General features: G+C 36.3%; 1 protein-coding gene across 11 annotated transcripts in view; it reads right to left on the bottom strand.

Moving 5' to 3' along the window:
• Positions 1-21,987, bottom strand: part of LOC129780389 (zinc finger CCCH domain-containing protein 13) — a 372,838-nt gene that overhangs the window by 338,246 nt on the left and 12,605 nt on the right. For 8 of the 11 annotated variants that reach the window (XR_008743905.1, XM_055788597.1, XM_055788596.1 and 5 more), the window contains exon 2: positions 10,079-10,771. The exons of the other annotated variants lie outside the window; for them this stretch is intronic. The gene's annotated coding sequence lies outside the window, so the exon portion shown is untranslated. The remainder of the gene's footprint in view (positions 1-10,078; positions 10,772-21,987) is intronic. 11 annotated transcript variants of the gene reach the window in all.

Genomic DNA, 21,987 nt, shown 5'->3' on the forward strand with positions numbered 1-21,987 from the left:
CATGAATCTGTAGTTATCCTCCGTTTGCCCGATGCGTTTTTGTAATTTTTCCGAGAAAATATGGAAAATACGATACTTTCTATACATTGTTGGAAAGAGGAGTAAAAAATCTATAATTTGAGATGCCAAACACTCATCTACGACATACCAAACTCTCATCCTTCATGAACCTGTAGTTATCCTCCGTTTGTCCGATGCTTTCTATACATTGTTGGAGGAGCAAAAAATCTATAAGTTGAGATGCCAAACACTCATCACGGTACTTTCTATACATTGTTGGAAAGAGGAGCAAAAAACCTACAATTTGACATGCCAAACACTTATCTACGACCATGAATCTGTAGTTATCCTCCGTTTGCCCGATGCGTTTTTGTAATTTTTCCGGGAAAGTATGGAAAAATACGATACTTTCTATACATTGTTGGAAAGAGGAGCAAAAAACCTACAATTTGACATGCCAAACACTCATCTGCGACATATGAAACTCTCATCCTTCATGAATCTGTAGTCATCCTCCGTTTGCCCGATGCGTTTTTGTAATTTTTCCGGGAAAGTATAGAAAAATACGGTACTTTCTATACATTGTTGGAAAGAGGAGCAAAAAACCTACAATTTGACATGCCAAACACTTATCTACGACCTACGAAACTCTCATCCTTCATGAATCTGTAGTTATCCTCCGTTTGCCCAATGCGTTTTTGTAATTTTTCCGGGAAAGTATGGAAAAATACGATACTTTCTATACATTGTTGGAAAGAGGAGCAAAAAACCTACAATTTGACATGCCAAACACTCATCTACGACATATGAAACTCTCATCCTTCATGAATCTGTAGTCATCCTCCGTTTGCCCGATGCGTTTTTGTAATTTTCCGGGAAAGTATAGAAAAATACGATACTTTCTATACATTGTTGGAAAGAGGAGCAAAAAACCTACAATTTGACATGCCAAACACTTATCTACGACCTACGAAACTCTCATCCTTCATGAATCTGTAGTTATCCTCCGTTTGCCCAATGCGTTTTTGTAATTTTTCCGGGAAAGTATGGAAAAATACGATACTTTCTATACATTGTTGGAAAGAGGAGCAAAAAACCTACAATTTGACATGCTAAACACTCATCTACGACATACAAAACTCTCATCCTTCATGAATCTGTAGTTATCCTCCGTTTGCCCAATGCGTTTTTGTAATTTTTCCGGGAAAGGATGGAAAAATACGATACTTTCTATACATTGTTGGAAAGAGGAGCAAAAAACCTACAATTTGACATGCCAAACACTCATCTACGACATATGAAACTCTCATCCTTCATGAATCTGTAGTTATCCTCCGTTTGCCCAATGCGTTTTTGTAATTTTTCCGGGAAAAGATGGAAAAATACGATACTTTCTATACATTGTTGGAAAGAGGAGCAAAAAACCTACAATTTGACATGCCAAACACTCATCTACGACATATGAAACTCTCATCCTTCATGAATCTGTAGTTATCCTCCGTTTGCCCAATGCGTTTTTGTAATTTTTCCGGGAAAGGATGGAAAAATACGATACTTTCTATACATTGTTGGAAAGAGGAGCAAAAAACCTACAATTTGAGATGCCAAACACTCATCTACGACATACAAAACTCTCATCCTTCATGAATCTGTAGTTATCCTCCGTTTGCCCGATGCGTTTTTGTAATTTTTCCGGGAAAGTTTGGAAAAATACGATACTTTCTATACATTGTTGGAAAGAGGAGCAAAAAATCTATAATTTGAGATGCCAAACACTCATCTACGACATACAAAACTCTCATCCTTCATGAATCTGTAGTTATCCTCCGTTTGCCCGATGCGTTTTTGTAATTTTTCCGGGAAAGGATGGAAAAATACGATACTTTCTATACATTGTTGGAAAGAGGAGCAAAAAATCTATAATTTGAGATGCCAAACACTCATCTACGACATACAAAACTCTCATCCTTCATGAATCTGTAGTTATCCTCCGTTTGCCCGATGCGTTTTTGTAATTTTTCCGGGAAAGTTTGGAAAAATACGATACTTTCTATACATTGTTGGAAAGAGGAGCAAAAAATCTATAATTTGAGATGCCAAACACTCATCTACGACATACAAAACTCTCATCCTTCATGAATCTGTAGTTATCCTCCGTTTGCCCGATGCGTTTTTGTAATTTTTCCGGGAAAGTATGGAAAAATACGATACTTTCTATACATTGTTTGAAAGAGGAGCAAAAAATCTATAATTTGAGATGCCAAACACTCATCTACGACATACAAAACTCTCATCCTTCATGAATCTGTAGTTATCCTCCGTTTGCCCAATGCGTTTTTGTAATTTTTCCGGGAAAGGATGGAAAAATACGATACTTTCTATACATTGTTGGAAAGAGGAGCAAAAAACCTACAATTTGACATGCCAAACACTCATCTACGACATATGAAACTCTCATCCTTCATGAATCTGTAGTTATCCTCCGTTTGCCCAATGCGTTTTTGTAATTTTTCCGGGAAAAGATGGAAAAATACGATACTTTCTATACATTGTTGGAAAGAGGAGCAAAAAACCTACAATTTGACATGCCAAACACTCATCTACGACATATGAAACTCTCATCCTTCATGAATCTGTAGTTATCCTCCGTTTGCCCAATGCGTTTTTGTAATTTTTCCGGGAAAAGATGGAAAAATACGATACTTTCTATACATTGTTGGAAAGAGGAGCAAAAAACCTACAATTTGACATGCCAAACACTCATCTACGACATATGAAACTCTCATCCTTCATGAATCTGTAGTTATCCTCCGTTTGCCCAATGCGTTTTTGTAATTTTTCCGGGAAAGGATGGAAAAATACGATACTTTCTATACATTGTTGGAAAGAGGAGCAAAAAACCTACAATTTGACATGCCAAACACTCATCTACGACATATGAAACTCTCATCCTTCATGAATCTGTAGTTATCCTCCGTTTGCCCAATGCGTTTTTGTAATTTTTCCGGGAAAAGATGGAAAAATACGATACTTTCTATACATTGTTGGAAAGAGGAGCAAAAAACCTACAATTTGACATGCCAAACACTCATCTACGACATATGAAACTCTCATCCTTCATGAATCTGTAGTTATCCTCCGTTTGCCCAATGCGTTTTTGTAATTTTTCCGGGAAAAGATGGAAAAATACGATACTTTCTATACATTGTTGGAAAGAGGAGCAAAAAATCTATAATTTGAGATGCCAAACACTCATCTACGACATACAAAACTCTCATCCTTCATGAATCTGTAGTTATCCTCCGTTTGCCCAATGCGTTTTTGTAATTTTTCCGGGAAAGGATGGAAAAATACGATACTTTCTATACATTGTTGGAAAGAGGAGCAAAAAACCTACAATTTGACATGCCAAACACTCATCTACGACATATGAAACTCTCATCCTTCATGAATCTGTAGTTATCCTCCGTTTGCCCAATGCGTTTTTGTAATTTTTCCGGGAAAAGATGGAAAAATACGATACTTTCTATACATTGTTGGAAAGAGGAGCAAAAAATCTATAATTTGAGATGCCAAACACTCATCTACGACATACAAAACTCTCATCCTTCATGAATCTGTAGTTATCCTCCGTTTGCCCAATGCGTTTTTGTAATTTTTCCGGGAAAGGATGGAAAAATACGATACTTTCTATACATTGTTGGAAAGAGGAACAAAAAACCTACAATTTGACATGCCAAACACTCATCTACGACATACCAAACTCTCATCCTTCATGAATCTGTAGCTATCCTCCAAAACCTTACAACAGCACGGAGGATAAATGGAGGATAACTACAAACCGCTTCCCTATTTAATCATTATGCGAAGAAAGCGATGACAAATAGTGATTAACCGTAAATCACGGGCACCAATGGGACATTTATTAATTACACAAATAGCTGACGTAGTTGAATGAAGAGCCCGATGAATATTTTTACAAAATGAATTGGTGTTGGTTTTGGTCTTGATTTGATTGGTTTAGTTGAATAGATTACTGATATTGGATCCTATATCACAAAGCCACCCATCGCTCATGCCAAATTTCCCTCCCGAAGAGATTCGAATATTAGAGAAAGAGATAAAAATGTCACTTGAAGTATTGCTAGAAACATCAAGCGTTAGAAAAGGAAATCACCCAACAATGGATTCGTAACAACCCAATTTAAACGCCTGTGATGATATCCGCGATGTAATTTTCTCCCATCCACGAGCTGTGCTCGGAAAATGAAATAGGAACTGCAGAATCCCCGCGAAATGGTAACAAAATCGGGAGCGACAACCGCTCCCCTCGGTCAATCGTACAAATATGTGGGCTGGCTTTAGGTTACGAGTAGGCTAAAGCAAACATAAAAATTCTGCTGGGATGGCAATTTGGACAGATTTATGGCGTCACAAGCTCCGCAATGGTGACTCAAGTTTCTCTGCGTGGCTACGAATCCGCGTGATCTCGGCTATTGAACTTCTTTTTCTTATCCGACCGGTCCCCGCAGGTTTATCGCCACTATCGAGAAGGATAGCAATACATCAGCTCTTATCGTGGTGCCGATGTTTCATTGTAACTGATTAGTGCAAAAATACATAAATATGACAGTTAATGGTGGAAACAGACTTCTCTGGCATAATATTGTGCTTGTTTTCGCACCGCATTCCATCCATTTTGTTTTTTCATAAATGCCGACGACGTTCACCACCCCTGCAGTGAATAAATTTCTCATACTGCTGTATTTAAGATGAGGAGAAATTACACTGCGAAACGATTCAAGGTTGTTATGCTAACTACTGATGACTTCGGAAGAAGTTTGTTTCACTCGGTGTTTATGTTCTTCATTGGATTCGTTTGCCGTGTATCCAGCGCGGCGCGTGGAAAAAACGGTCAATGCAAATAAACATGTTTTGCCCAACAGCGCGAGGCAAACTTCAGCGGATCTCCGGGAAAAGTTTGGGCAAAAGTTCACGAAAGAAGAACGAGAGCCGCCAGAGTGGCTCAAACACACATACACAGTACGAGTCCGGTTGAAACTCGGCATTAGTAGCGAAAATGTCAATAACAACCACCAGCACGCTATTATTATTATTGCTGCCAGCTTTGCCTAATTTGAGCCTTTCATGTTTGGAAAGGCCAGCAGTACGAAGAACCGCCGGCGAAATTCATTCGCCAAGCGTTATTTTTTTATTTTTCATTGTTGTTGGTTTCGTCCATTGGCCCACGAAATCGAACCGTCCATACACTGCAAAAGTGTTAAATAAACATATTTACTAATGTTGCTAAACCTCAGCTACGACCCGCGAGGAAATTGCGTAATGCACCGTTTGATTTGTGGCCGGTGATTGTATTGCGACGCGACATTGAGTTATGATTTCGGGCCTATAGCTGGGATTATGTATCACTTACAGGAGTTAGTGCCGTGTAATTTGCACACGCATAACCACAAAAGGTAGCGAGATTTCATTATTCACATTTTCCAGGTGATCAATGGAAAGCTTTGTTTGAGTTGTTAATTTTCTGCTAGACGCACTTCGTCAAATTATGAAGTAAACGGAAATCTCCATCATCAGTTCCTCATGTACCCGGGTGCACTTTGGCATTCCAGTGAAGATCCATTAGCGAATAAATTACACATCGTAGGAAACTTTTTAATGGCAACAATAAATTCATGGCCTTTAGATTTGTTTAGCGTGGCCGTCAGTTTAGAAATCAAGAAGGGCACTTCTCCTTTTTAACCCCAGGGCATGTTAAGTAAGTTTTCAACCATGCTATTGAAGTTGAACCCCGGGTAATTAGGCAAAAAAAATAATCTGTATGCATTATAAATTGATTAGTTTTATAGCAAGTGTGTTTAATGTAATTCACATGAATCACATTTACATTCAAGGGTGGTTAATAACTTTTAAAGGGCCTGGCCGGGTAAGGGAGTAAAAAGTGCCCCCAAACCAAATCGCTAGCTGTATGGCAATATTGTATAGGATATTAAATAAGAAATTTTGATGGTTTTTTTGAACCCCTATGTGGTTTAACATAGGATCTATAGCGAAAAACGTACTTTTTCGTTTACTTCACGCCATCCTCAAAAGCTTCGAGATAAAAATTTGAAAAAAATACTGAATGTGCATCTTAGATGTATCGATAAATATTTTCAAACAATTTTTTCATCAGAAAATCAAATACTAAAAAAAAATTTAAATTCATTTTTATTTTTATTTTAAATTAAATTTTATTTTTTTTTATATTATGAGATTCAGTACTACTCTAGTTTGTATTCAAATTTCTTCCTACATCTATTTAAGATATATGTGATTTTTTTCAGAATTTTAGGAGTGTTTTTCGCGTTACAAAAAAAATAATATATATTTTCGATCATTTCGAAATTTTGAAAAAAAATTACTCTGAGACCCAATTTTACTCTAATTTTTATTTAATAGGATCTATGGTGAAAAAAGTTCCGTTTTCATTTACGGAATTCTCAATAACTTCGAGATAAAAAATTGAAAACAAACGGAAAGTGCATCGAGGAATATTAAAAAAAAAGGATAATAATGTATAGGGCACCAAATTGGAAATTTAGGTAATTTTTTGAACCCCTATATGATTCACTATAACAAACTATTGTGAAAAACGTACTTCTTAGTTTTTTTTTGCGCCATTCTCAATTAGAAATGAAAACATGAAAAAATATCCTAAGTTCATCTTACTGTGGTATACCGCGACAAATCGTCAGAAAAAAATCATCGCAAATGGTGTTTTTTTTACATTTCGAAATTTTTGTTTTTTTAAACACCGTCGATGGGGGTGAGATTGGGTCATACCGGTTATTGTTTAATAATTTATCCAAATTTTGATTTGTATATGCATGTGTAAATACACCAAACTTTGATGAATTATTAAGCAATAACCATTTGTACTACAGTTGAGTATTATGCTTCGAAAGTAGTGAAAATATGTCTCTTACTAAACGGTACACATCTTTAAAAAATATTCGCAATATTTGTCAATATATCACTAATAGTAACTTTCTCCGTTTTGACCCAATCACACGCCCATGACCCACTCTTACCCCCATCGACGGTACTTTACTGCTTTAATTTTCGTTTTAACGAACAAGTTTTTGATATGTGATTTTTTCAGAAATTTTAGAGCATTGCACAAAACAAATGTTTTTGTAATTTATTTAATTTTATTTAATTACATTTTTTATTTGATTCAATTTTGACTTAATTAGAAACCTAGTACAGGTAAACTTCGATATAACGTACATTTCACTTTCAAAATTGTACGTTGTATCGAATTGTACGTTATATCGAAGCATAACAAAGTACTCACAAACGTAGTCTATAATACATTATTGTGTTGCTGTTTTAGTAAAGTTAATGAATAACTTCAATCACTAGACGAAGCCAGCCTTTCTCATGATTTTTTCCTTCGTACTGTTGATTAAAGCTTGATTCATTTAGAATCCAGAATCACAAAACCAGCTGTATTTCGGGATTTATTGAAGGTACAAAACTTGTTTTAGCATCATAATACAGGTAATTCATTGTTCTATCAGAAAAAAATATTGAATTAAATTTTCCTTTACACTTTGGAAATGTGTACGTTATATCGAGGTAAAATGTATAACGTACAGTGACGAGTGACGTTATATCGAGGGTACGTTATATCGAAGTTTCCCTGTATTGCTTTTGAATATATTCGTACGTTTTTTTAATAAATGTGTTTTTTTAGAATGTTTCGAGAGTTGAAAACAAAACAATTTTTTCACCATCTGCAACTTTTTATTTTCCTGAGATTTATGGTTTTATTGCATTCGCGAATTTAAATTCGTGAGATAACACATATCGACATCTGATCTTTTTGTAGAATTATTCAATTTGTTTGTTTTGTATTTTTCCGGTTTGAACTTATCATCATCTTTAAAATGCGAAGCAATGCCTTGATTTTGACACTCTTTTCAAATGTGTAAGTAGAGCCAAGGACTGCGAGAGCAGTTATCTCGCATATGAAGAAATGCTATACAATGTTAAAAATTCTAAAAAAAAATAAAAATCACGGATACACAAATACGAAAATTTAAATTAGAGCAGTACTCTGTCGTTCTACGCAAGTTGTCCCATGTTTCAAAATCAGCAATTGAAAAAAACGCAATCAAAGTTTTCTCACATATTTGTCCACCAGAAGGTTTGTGCATTTCAGTTTAGCAATACACCGGGTTTTTTATAAGCACTAAACTATTGTTTATCACTCCTATACTCGCGCGTTAGTCTGTCAGACCGCGAAATCAATAATTCGTTCATTTCTCAGAAAATATCAACACTGCGACTTTGCGATTCTCTCTAGCTTCGTTATTCGTCGTTCGTCATCGTTTAGCGTATCGCATGTGTTGGTACAATGGGGACGTGTGCCACTTTTATAACACTTTCGGTCTGACACACCGACGCGAGTATAAGAGTAACTTTTTTGGACAAGTGCCATTTTTCATATTCTAGAATATTGTTGAATGAAATGTATAAATTAATGTTAGCGACGTGGAATATTCATTGAATATAATGCATAAGATAATGACCAGACTATTCTTGTTTGATTTCAGTCCCTTTTGTAACTGGATTGAACGGATCCATATATTAACTATTCGTCGATATATTCGTCGTTAGATTCATAAGTTCAAAAGCAAAATATGAATGTTTGACTTTCGTATAGTTATTCGCTAAATATAATGGTCATACATATACACACTTGTGAAAGAATTTCACTTGTGGAAGAATTGTAAACAGTAAACTATAAACTAATCGGTGGCTTATGGTAATTTTTAACAGTTACAGTTTCGGGGACATTTTTTTTATAATGGACAATATCTACAAGAAAACAAGAAAAAGAAAAGGAAGTTCCTAGAAATCCTTTTATATAATCTCTTTATGCCCCATCTAAAAAAAGGCATTAATTCTTAGTTTACCAAGAATTAAGAGACAAAGAATACTAAAAATACGCAAACTTCACATTCCAGAACCTTTATCATCTGGTAATTATCTAGAATACGATATACATTCTTCTCTTTGATAAAAAAAAAACCGAAAAACACGCAACAACTGCATGATATGTAAAAAATATGTTTACTTCGAGCATTCAGTGATGCTATATTCCGATTCTTACACCAATGAAACCACAATCGAATAATACGTTTTTATGTTCTTTTATAGCTCTTTATACTTCCATGAATTATATTCAGTTGCTTACTTTCAATTAATAACAGTGAAAAATTCGAATTTCGTTATTTGTGTTAGAGTATCAAAAATTACTCTGTGATACTATAGATGACTATTAAGACATAATAAAGACGAAGAAAACATATTTTTAGGAGTTTTTTCATTCAATCATACCCTCTTCTTCAAATAAATGCCTATAAAGCCTGATAAATACACAATGGCAACATTACAGAGAAGTTTAGTTTTCGGTCTGTGACACCGTGCGCGAGTATACGTGTTATGATTTTGCACGCGAGTATAGGAGGGTTAATGAAATGTGACTAGATCCCCTCACTTGAATCAATCAAGCTTGATTACGGTTTAAACATACATGGTGGGACGGTTATGATTTGAATATGAAGTTTTATGAAGAAAAGTGAAATTAATTGAAAAGTAACATGTGGGAACTATACGTAAAACGGCAGTTTAAAGCATAAAAAAGTAATTTTTTGGTGCCGTAGCAAGTAGCATCGGTATGTAGTATATGATAGTGATATCGCCTATGTATCGCACAGTGGTGTGAGCGCAGTGAATGATCTGCAACACGTTTGCAGAATATAAATCGCATTGTTATTAGGCATTCGCGTGTACACGTGTCCTTTTTATTTTTTTTTTATTTTAGAATTAGTTCGTTCTTCCAAACCCGAAATGAGTGCATTAGACATGCTTCAATAATTATCGTTAATTTCAATCAAATCTTATATAGATCCAGCTTGTGCTGCCAACCAAGGAAAAATCCTGCATTGCACAAATAATAAAGAATGTCTCGTTAAGGTGATTCAATCAGCAAAAAAAGACTCACCTGTGATTCTTCTTTCTGTCTCTACATACGATTCATGATCATCACTCAACTGTCTGTCCTCAGACTGGCGCAGACTTGACTCGACTTCTGGCACCGTTCACTTGTCACACAGCGAGACAAAGTTTTTTTTTCTGTTGAAGGAAAGGGGTCTCACCGTCACTTTCCGTTTGAAAGTTTTCACTTTTAAACTTGCCAACTACTCACAGTTGACACAAGCCATTCAAAAGATCGACGTCGGTATGTTTAATGACGCTTTCTGCCACCGGGGGATGGCTTTCGTCCCTCCCAGTGGGTTTTTTTTTGCTCGCTGAACGTTGCGAATGACCACCGTTTTCCTGAGGAGGAAAAAAAACTTCACTGCACACAGTTTACGAGATAAATTTAATTTAATTCCGGGTTCTTTCTAATCCGACTGGTTTCATTCACTTCATGTTCCTCAATCCATGAGACAGAACGCCACAGCACAATTATTCGGTTTCTTCTGTTTTAATTTTTCTGTTCTGTTTTCAGCTTTCTTGTTCTATGTCAACTGTTTTATTAGTTTTTTTCGCCTAAATAATCAACAGCTTCAGCCACTATCCAAACTGATCCACTGTTCTGATAGCACAAGAGCATGATAAAATAAAAGAAAGGGAACAAATTCTATTAGATTTTGCTCTGTTCAGCTGAGTTGATCGCGCGTTGGTATAATATCTGCAAAGAAAAAAGTCAAGTGAGAAGCTGAAAAACATTGATTCAAGCGTGAATTATTAGTTTGTTTTTATTTGAATGGGTACTGAGGCTGGATGCAAGCGAATTTCAAACCGAAACAGTGTTGATAGGGTCCAATCCAATCGTTCTTAATTCTTAAAATCCGTGAGCGAGATTGGCAATGGAAACTAGCGCTTGCCGGTAGTCGATCCTTTCGAAAAATGACTGACTCCGACAGATTTTTTTTCTCTAAATGGATTTCTTAGTTTTCATACCATTTAAAGTCTTTGCAAACGAATGTCGTTAACATTTACAACTATGACCCTGAGGGTGCCAATAAATGTATGAGAAAAAATCGAGACCCAGAATGTCGATTTTTGAAAAAAAAAAAATCGAAATGACAGTAGATCTCGACGTTTCATGCAATTTTAAGACATTTGGCATCAAATTTTTTTTTTTTTGGAAAACCCGATTTCCTTTACGCTCCCCTTGGGTGATTTTTCGATTTTCAAAAAACTCAAACTTTGACCGTTTTGTGCCACTCTCCATTACGTCCGATTGAGCTGATATTTTGGATAAGATGTTTTTTTCGAGGTAATGAACATTTTTTATGGGGTAACTTTTTGAAATTCGCGATGACCATTTTCATTGGCACCCTAATGTCCCCTCTCAAAGTGTCAACATGGCATATGGCCTCATACTCTTTATACTTTGAAATCATTGTAGCAAGTTTTCATTCGTTTCCCTCAAGGTGTCGATTTTACCCCAACAGGGTGTAGATCTTATCAGCGTTCGCATTCTTTTCACACAAAAACACCGAGTTCGAGTTCTACTCAATAAATGATCAACAGAATCTAAAGAATGGTTTATACAGAGTTAAGGTGAAGGTGGAAGCTAGCCACAAATGGTTGCCACAATGGCGCTCATTTCTTTCATCTCCCTCCCTCACCCCTCGCCTGAAAATCAATAATTTTGCGAAACAATGTGAAGAAAATGATCGTTTTCGCACACTTCCCATCAATTAATATCAACCAAATTCTAATCGATTACTCACAAGATGTTAAATTTTCATCTGCTGTCGCACTGTATAGTGAAAAACGTCGGAAAACTCGAGGAAGTACTTTGAAAGTTAAATTTTCGTTTTTCAATCTTCGGCAATGGTTTTGTTTGTATTGGTGAAAGCATCGTTATTTTTTCGACACTGATGCCAGACAACATCATCGAAACAGCTATAAAAACCACTCAATAAAATGTTATTCCTGAGTCATAGCGTTTCATGTCATGAAAATCAATAGAATAAAATTGTGTTGATATCAATACAATTATTATTTTTACGTTTAATGGGTCTATAATGTAAGTTTTAGCAACTTAAACATTGGGTATGAAAATTATATTGCAGAGCTCGGAGCATTGCCACGGCTGCCTATGCTTTTCAAAAACAGTAAACGGAAAAGTATTACATTCAATCAAAATGCCTCGGCCAACGAAGAGAAGGCCAATACTATCAACGAAGGAAAATATTAAGGAATTATCAACATCGAGTTACTACGCGGAGGAACTTGTTAATACCAAAAGAACCCCAATTTGCATGTGTTATAAATTTGCTTGTGTTACGCTCGCGTATAATCAGAATTTTAATTCATATGCAAATGCACCTTCTCTAATATTTATATTTGCTTATAATAATAAGTAATGCCAATTACTTTAATTTTTCTCGCAGTATAAACTTCCCTTGGGTGAAAATGAACACAACAGAACAGACAGCTTAAAACGAACGACCCGTTCTCGGGCGGGAACACACCTCGTATCACTCATCTTACATGCAATACAAAAATGTCCCCGACTTGCATATATTTGCCATGCCGAGTTCTCCCGGGTACCTTGGTTTTAATATCTCTGTTAGGGAACACTTTTCGGTGGGAACAAAAGCTCCCCCTACTTTCATGTATTTGCAATGTTGATTTCCCCCAGGCACCTTGGTTTAGATGTCTCTGTTAGGGAACATATTTCGGTGGGAGCAGAAGCTCCCCCTTCTTTTATGTATTTTCAATGCCGATTTCCTCCAGGTTGCTTGGTTTTAATGTCTCTGTTAGGGAACCGACGCATGTGTCGTCAATTTCGACCAATCAAAAGAGAGTATTTCCGATAGGAAAAGGGTTGAGATTTTTCAATTGTTCGATAGTTAGTTTCATGACATACATTATTTTCATCAATATAAAAAATTGTTATGGAGTGCCGAAATCGATTGACGCAAAAAATTCATCAATCCATCATGAAATGACTGAGTAATAAGCGTTTGAAATTGGACAATTTTCACGATGTGCTCGATTTTCGATTTTCAATTTGTACCCCAATATGTTCCCGAACGACGTAATCCTACGTCAAAAAATCATCGCAATCAAGTGGATGAAGACATGAGTAAACGATCAAATTCTGATCTCAGTTTTATCCAACGCATAATGGGTGTGGGTGTGATTTTTTCCTATTTCCGAAACTCAAATTACCGCTCCGCGAAACCCGTTTTGATAGCATTGAATACATAAAAACGTATTCGCTGCTTGAACTGAAGGCGATTTTTGAATACAGCTATAAAAACTATTTTCGATGACTGGATTATTGGTTGTGTATTGCTCCAGAAGGGCCGATAACCTAAATTTAGATGATAAACGAAGCATTTTCTTTAAAAACACAAATATATATATTTGACTGAATGGATACAGTTTTTCATGTAGAATCACATTTAAATTCCATTTTTCATATTACTTTTCTTAACGTTTAACAGTTCGGCTGAAAAGTTTGTAAGGTAACACAATAAAACTATTATTTTTTAGCAAAATTCAATTTTATTATTCAACATAATTGCCTCCGAGGGTGATACAACGATTATAGCGATCGTGCAACTTTTTGATACCATTTCTATAGTACTCTTTCGGTTTTTCCAAAATAGGCCTCAGTTTCGGTAATCACTTCATTATCGGTCTTAAATTTCTTGCCAGAGAGCATTCTCTTCAGGTCTACAAACAGAAAATAGTCGCTGAGGCCAGATCGGGAGAATACGGTGGATGCGGAAGCAATTCATGGATTGTTGCCATCGTTTTCATTAGTATGTGATTTTTCCATTTTTTTTCACCATAACAAAAGTTGCTTCACTCTCAATGCTGTAACTCACGAACCAATCGACCGATTGCTGTCAAATTTTGACACGTATCCATTTGACGAATTTACGTTGGGTTTACAACCAGATGGCGCAGCGAGTAAAATGAGGATGTTTTGTTTTTTTGGTATGAAATTCGTTCAAATTTTCTAGACAAACCAGAATTTATCTTCAAATTTCCCGGTTTCATGTATTCTTTCCATGCTGAAAAGGTTAGAAAATCATCATTTTACAATGTGCTATGTATATTACGAGAAATGGCTTGTTATAAGTATTGTAACAATTTTTCAACTAAGTAAACGATGAATAGGGTGTTTTGCGCTAAAAATACTGCAAATCCTTCTCGTATCGACCCCTACATAATCAATGATATCAGCCAATTTGATATGATATCGATTTCATCGCAATTATCCATAGTATCAATAACCGGTATGCATTATCAAACTTAAAATTTTCGAAGATTATCTATGACTTTGGTCAAATCGCGTGTTGAAACCATCTTAAATATACAAAACTCCAAATTTCTTACCATATACGGACGACATTCAATGGCTGAAATGAATATAAATTGAAATAAAATTAATAATCACCACCGAACCTTGCTTTTCAGTGCGTAGAATAAACAAGCACCCTCACTTTTGTAGTTTTGAGTTCTAATGTAGGTGTCGCATGAGCTGATTCAGCTTTGCGTAAATTCGTCAATTGAAAGATGGTGCTTTGTGATAGTCAAGTAGATTTTAGCAAAAGGCGCCATCTAGACGTCAACATTGTAAACTATTCAACCGAACTGTTAAAATATTGCTTGAGAAAAGTAATACGTTTAAGATTTGTATTGAACTTTCATAAATTTAAAAAAAGTCATATCTGCAGTTTGATGAATCGGACATCGAACCACTATATGTCAATTTTTGTGAATTGAAAGAGTTTTGGTATTAGAATATATTCATAAATATCTGTGGGGGGGTCTTTTAGGATATAAAAGCTTGTAACAATAAATTCCATTTTTAAGTAAGATCGGAGAAGCGGACGGCTAATTTGGCGTAGACTTGCTCTGTACAACAACGAACGTTGAGGCAAGTGATGCCACCTAGCGTGACAATCCAGTTTTTTAGTTACACTTCAAATATTCAAAAACTAGGTTGTACGCTACGGAGTACGACAATTATTGAGCAAACAATTCCACCTCTCACAAAGATGATTAACTATCAAACTGCTCATATAGATACAACCCGGATGCAAAAGTTAAAACATTCATTAATTTCCCTTCGCCTGGTTGAATCCGTCGTATCGGCAGGTCCTCCTAATCTCGTATCATGTCCCATCTCTTTTAACTGATGCTGCCACTATCGTTATCGGCGACGATGGTAACGTCTGAGCGAAGTGGGATTTTGGGACGCAATAAAGGGATGAGTTGTGGCTGAACTCGTTCGAGGAATTTATTTTTTCTCCCCGATGCCTTTTTTAATCTTCACACCGACCTGCTAGTCGAATAAAATAATAATTTATCCCATCCAGAGATATTCGATACAGACAGCGTCCACGAAGACACGTACGCAGCAGAGACCGCCCACGGCATTGTGTTTTTTTTTTCGGACACCGGGGATCATTGCGATGCGAGAATGATACGACAGGTTGGCGAGAATTTGTTTACGTGTCGCTTGTTTTTGTTGTGTTTTTTTTTTGCTGTCCCCTCAGAAATGTTTTTCAACACGACGAGAGAATGCCTAACGACTCAAGTGGCTAAAACCGGATTTCTGGTAATGCCGCGGCTTTGCACGCTTCGGCTTTACTGACTAAACCGTTTTAAGGAGTGGACCCGAGTCGGGAATGGAATTGGCAACAGCGGAAAAATGCTTCGAATTCCAACATTGTAATCAAAAAGACTGCAGAGTACACCAAAACAAGAAACTTATTGATTATCTGAATGAACATCGGTCTGTAGTAACACTCATATCGACCAAGCAAGGTGTCCAATCATTTTTACTGTCCCAATTCACACCTTGAACCGCGTGGTTCGAAGTTGAAGTGTTCCAAAAAAGTAACTAAACAACAAATCACCATATTTACATACGCATTCAAGCATTCTCTCTTGTCTCCCACCGGTGGCAGTGAAACCGGTTCCAAATGTTGACTGTTTTCCCGGCATGGCACATTCTCACACTTGGCATTTCTCGCCTCGAAGAACACATAACCCACAACTTCTTCCTTCTCTTATTCTGATCTGTCGGATTAAACACAGCATCTCTTGGTGCTGCTTTCGGAAACACTCGAAAACACTCCACGTAGAGACGTCGCACAAAGCTGTTCGATGTTTCCCCCTACCACGAGTGCGAGAGATAACCCGGAAGCAGAATTATCATATGAAAACGGAAAATTTTCGCTTTCCATTCAAATTAGAATATTCAGCGGCACTACCCACTTGCGGGGACGAGTGCATATGTGAGCTGCTGAAGTTGGTGTGTTTATTTTCTTGTAAAAATGCAAATTCCAAATTCGATGACTGCCGTTTGGCTTCTGCCGCTCGAGCTTCCGGTCCCGTGAATAGGATTGTGGGAGAGGGTAGCCCAAATGGAACCCCTGGAGGCGAATGAACTGCAAAGTTTAAAGCCTCTTAAAAACAAAGAAACGAAACCAAATGGAAGAGAATTCAATCAAATGTTTAATAAACAAATAATCGTTAGCAATTGTTCTACTGATTGCGTCTGGGAGAGTTTTTATCGAATTTGGTTTTCGAATAATCGTATTAAGAATTCATCATGTTTCAAAGTCGTTTCTGCCTTACAATTTGATACTTCCAGTGGTTTTGGCAATGAGAAAGGTACAGTGTCAACATCTGGTGATGATAACGTGTTTGCGAGGCAAATTGTAGCAGAACCGATGGCTTGTTAAAATTTTTTACTGAATGTCATTTGATTCCTAAATACTTAAAAAAAATGTAGTTGCCTTCAGTTTGTCTAGAAGAGGGGATACGTGCATTGGCAAAAAGCACAAATTTTTTGACAAATACCAGCTTGTTCTTTCGAGAGCAGTAATGAATCCATTCCATGACGCTTTTCAGTCATCGAACCTTCCACTAAAAAGTTGTTTTAATCCAGTTCAATCAGTTCAGTTCAATGCAGTCTATAGTAATATTCGAAATAATAAAAAAGCAAATTGATTTTTATCATTTGTTTGCCGAAGGAGAGCTTGTGTGAATTCAGGAGTGTTTTTGGGTTTATTGGTGTTTGGTTACTTTCCGATCGATCATCCAATTCTCGCGAATTCGTGCATTATTTCCGAGTTGAAAGTGGCGTCAAAGAACAATACAAGCCGGATGGGAACGAGGAAATTTCCAGCGATGTTTGTCGGTTGAAACCTGAAGGTGAAAATTCGCTGCACTGCGATTGGTATAATCGCCGCCATTTTTACACCCTGTAACTCACAATTTAATTAGCCAAGCTAAAAAAGGCAATAGAATTTCTTTCGAACGAACGTAAATCTAAAATTGTTTGATCGGTACTTCACGAAATGTCGATCACTATACCCATCTACCGGAAAAATTATAGTTTTAAAAATAGGTACGTTGATGACTGAAAGGTAAGTGACGATATTTAATATCTACAATGAAATAATTGCTATTATTTTACTCAGAAGCGCACAGTGGGGCCGTTTGAAAAAAGACGGTCAAAAATCTTTTCTTGTCTTACCTTACATTTTAGAGCTTGGGTGTGTTCAGAATGTTGATTCGGATAATTTGTCGGTTTCATTTAAACTCTTACTAAGTTACAGTAAAAATTAAAAAACTAACTTTTTATACTAACGAGATAGTTGAGTTATGTCTTCAGCAACATTGTAGAACTATAAATTTCATGAAACTTTACTGAAGATACATAATATCAGTCCTTCTGAGATATAACTGTTTTTCTGGGGAGACTATCTCAAAACTAGTTTTTTAACTTAAGTAATGCCTATATCACATTATATCAACTCAACATGTTCCACAAAGTTTTAGATAACATGAAAATACATAACTTTGCTGAATACACTATTAGTGTTAAATGACACCATTGCGATTGACAGTGGTTACAAAGCAAAAATATGTCACTTTTATTCATTAAGTTTTACAAAAATGTGCACGTTTGTGCATCAATACTCAACGTCATTTTGTTCGTCAGGGTTTGAAGTATTCGGCAAACTGCTTTTCGAACTCGGGAATTCTCGGGAACATCACTTTTCATACCATTTTTTACAGAGTAATTCACTAAATTTTACTCTATTTTCTTCATACTTTATCTACTATTGATGTTTATTTGCATTATATTAATTTATAAATTAATTTCTAATTCTATCTCACAATTAGACCTCAAATTTAAGTTATTTTTCAGTAGTTTTATTGCAGTTGGTGATAGCAATTGGTCCTTTTTCGATTTTCGTTTTCGCAAGTTGCTTATCAAAGGGTCAGATGTCATAAGCAATCTTACAAAAACATCCTGATTACTAATCTCTCTGCATGTTGAATTTTGAAGGTTTAGAATGTGTTTATACGCCTTTTCTTGATATGTGTGTTCCGCGGTTAGACGACTTCTAACGGAGATGCCATAAAGTAGACAGATGAACCCCAAGATGGCGAAGAAATTTTTGGCAGAATCCGAACGCAAGCATGACATGACAACATGAGCTGAAAAGTCCCGGGATGTTTAATGAAATCAATCGTTTTTTGAGAAAAGCTGTGTTTATTCCTCAACATAGCTTCCTTCGAGGGCATACACTTGGTATAGAGAGTTTCCAAAGTTTCGATTCCCTTTCTGTAGTACGAAACGTCTAAGTCTTCCAAATATGCCTCAGTTTCTGCGATGACTTCCTCATTCGATGTGAATCTCTTTCCCTTGAGCCACCGTTTGGATTTGGGAACATATAGTAGTCGCTGGGGGGCCAAGTCTGAAGAATATGGTGAGTGAGCAACCAATTGGAATTGTAATTGGTCCAACATAGCCATCGCTTTGAAGTACGTATGCGATGATGCGTTTTCTTGATGGTAAGGAAATTATTTCTTTGCCATATGGGGCCGTATTTCTTTATTTCAGTTCAATTCAGCGTTCAGTTTGTCCAATAACGCTGCATAATACTCTCCGGTAATTATTTTCCCTTCTGCAGGTAATGGATGAAGGTTATTCCATGCGCATCCCAAAAAATCGGAGGTTAAAACCTTCCCGGCCCACCGTTAGTCTTTTGGCCGCTTTGGCCGACTTTCGTGGCTTTTCAGCCACACTGCAGACTGCCTTTTGTACTCAGGAGTGTGGTAATGGATCCACGGTTCACCCATTGTCACAAAACATCGACAGAATTCGATTAAGCTTCAACAACGCCGAACCAGTTGTTGAATCATCAACGCGCTGCTGTTTTTGGTCAACTGTCAGCCATTGCGCGGATAGCTTTTTCACGTCCAAAATGTCATACAAAATGTATCCCAAATGTATTTGGAATGGCTACGGCCTCAGCTAACTCGCGTAACTGGGAAAACTCGCTTTTGCTGGGAAAAATACGAATTTGCGTTGATTTGACAGTAGCCTCTGCTCGCATCAGAAAGTTGAAACAATACAATCAAGATGGGTGCAACAAGATCTAAAAAAAAATCGCTCATCTTCACATCGATGGGACGATGTAGGCAATATTCATGCTTGCTGCAGGATAATAAATAATTTTCCCAATTTCTATTTATGCTCTACTGAATTGAATTGTATCGAGTTCGAGATTTACTTGAGCTCACATTTGTGAGTAATATAAATTGGTTCACCAATCTCGTACAACTTGGTTTCGTTGTAAGGACAATAGATTGACCGATTGGCATGATTTCGTAATTCAATGTGAATGACTTTAGCGAAAACATTTCGCAAGAACCAATTTCGCACCTAAAAAATTCGCTCATTCTAAAGCAAGCTTAATCTTCTAAATTGTCTGATATTTATACATGGGTTTGTTAAACTTTGCCTTTATGTTCTACCTTCTCATTACAACAAATGAAAAAATGGCATACCTCAACCTTTCTATGAATCAAGATATCTTCATGATTCAAGGGAAAAAAACAAGATTTATTAGTAAGAAGGTAGATTAAAAAATGCACAGTAATAAATTTAATATTCAAAATTGAGTTTAAAAAAAACTGTAAATTCTGTATCTTTGCTGAAAATCTGTAATTATACACTGAAGTCGCTTTTTACGCGTTTTTTTATCCGCGGTTTTATTCCACGCGGCTTTTTTTACGCAGTTTTTTGAATTTTCGCGGTTTATTTTTACGTGGACTTCGGAATTTACGCGTTTTTTTTACGCGGATTTCGGAATTTACGCGGTTTTTTTTTATGCGGATGATATTTACGCGGTTTTTTTACGCAGCACGTATCAACCGCGTACAAATTTAATGTGCTAATTGATGTGACTTTTCACGAAATAAGTTTGTATTGTATCACTGATTAGTAGCTGAGAAATAAAAGGAAATACAGATATCATGTTTGCAGCATACAAAAAAATCTGTTAATCAATTGTTAAAATATGAGTTGCATTTTTAATTAATAATAGTGTATTTGTTAGCTTTTTATACGAATTAAAAAATTCACCAGGTTTATTTTCACGCGGATTTTGGAATTTACGCGGTTTTCGTTTACCCGGCACGTATCCCCCGCGTAAAAAAGCGACTCCAGTGTACAAGCAAACCTCCCTATCCCCCGCACTAAAAAATCGTGCAAAACTTCACAAGTAGCTTTAAAAATCGTGTTCAATACACAATTTGAAAAAAAAACTCTCTTTAGATAGAGACCGCATAAAAAAAGTTTCCCCCGAGAAAATAACTCAAATCCATGCCGTTCACCGTTCGATTTCCTTTTGTTTCCCTGCTTTGCGATAGTACAGTTTGCCTTTTCGGTTGTGCGTGGCTGTTTGTGCTTTTAGTTGCATGTCGAAATTTGATGCTATTAGAAATCATGCCATGCGCAACATAGAGCATTTGATGGAAGGATGAGAATGATTTAAGAAGTGGATAATTTAGAGGCAAATATGCTTTTTTTCGCACTGAAATGCATATAAGCCATCGAAAAAAAAAACTAAATGGACGATAACTTGGTCAAATATGCTTCTTTTCATATACGTTACAAAAAAAAATCGCACAAAAAAACCGCACAAAACAGATTTCCTGTATACAGATTCTGTATCTCAAATTTGGCGAAAAATATGTAAAATACAGAATATTCTATACATGTGGCAATGAGTGTATCCAGAAGCATCTCTTGCTATTTCTAAAGAAACAAAATGATTCAACTTTGTCTTGGTCGGTCCCTAATTTTAACATAACCCCCGAAAATCCGGAATATCTCCGGTACACGCTAGACGCTTAGTAGAACTTGATAAATTTTCCCATCAAATGCAATCAGTTACATATAAAGACGACTATCTTTCGAAAAGTTATGATTATTCACATGATTGCACATCTACAAAGTTGAGCCCTCTTAGTACACCATGTTCAATATGTTTTCATACATTTTTTTACACATACACACATCGCTACACAGGGTTAAGCAGCAGCGCATACAATATTTTTGTGTTGATGTAGTTTCGCCTTATGCTTACACAACCCATTGACGTATCTGTTCGATTATTTTCATTCAGGGTCCATTGTCTATCAACGATGAAAGTGGTTCGTGTTGTGATAAAAAAAAAGTTACTGCTGATCTCAATATCTCGAAACCGACAATGCATAATGTGTCCAAACATGACCTGAAATGCAAAGCTTTTAACCCTCCTATATTCGCGCATACGGTCTAACAGACCGAGAATTAATGAGGTGGCTAAATTAAATGAGTATTTAAACTGAAAGTTAAAGAAAAAATATTTTCTGGAGTTTTTCGTTCAATTATATCGTTTTTCTTTAAATAAATACCAATAACGCCTAAAATACAGAATAGGTATATTATAAAGACGCACACAGTCTGTGAGTATACGAGTTACGATTTTGCACGCGTGTACAAGAGGTTATTAACCCTTAACGTTATTAACCCTTAACGTAAACATAAAGTTCAAAGAGTTTCGGAAGCTTCGA

Source organism: Toxorhynchites rutilus, chromosome 3 (genome assembly GCF_029784135.1).
Source record: "Toxorhynchites rutilus septentrionalis strain SRP chromosome 3, ASM2978413v1, whole genome shotgun sequence".
Lineage (NCBI taxonomy): Eukaryota > Metazoa > Arthropoda > Insecta > Diptera > Culicidae > Toxorhynchites > Toxorhynchites rutilus.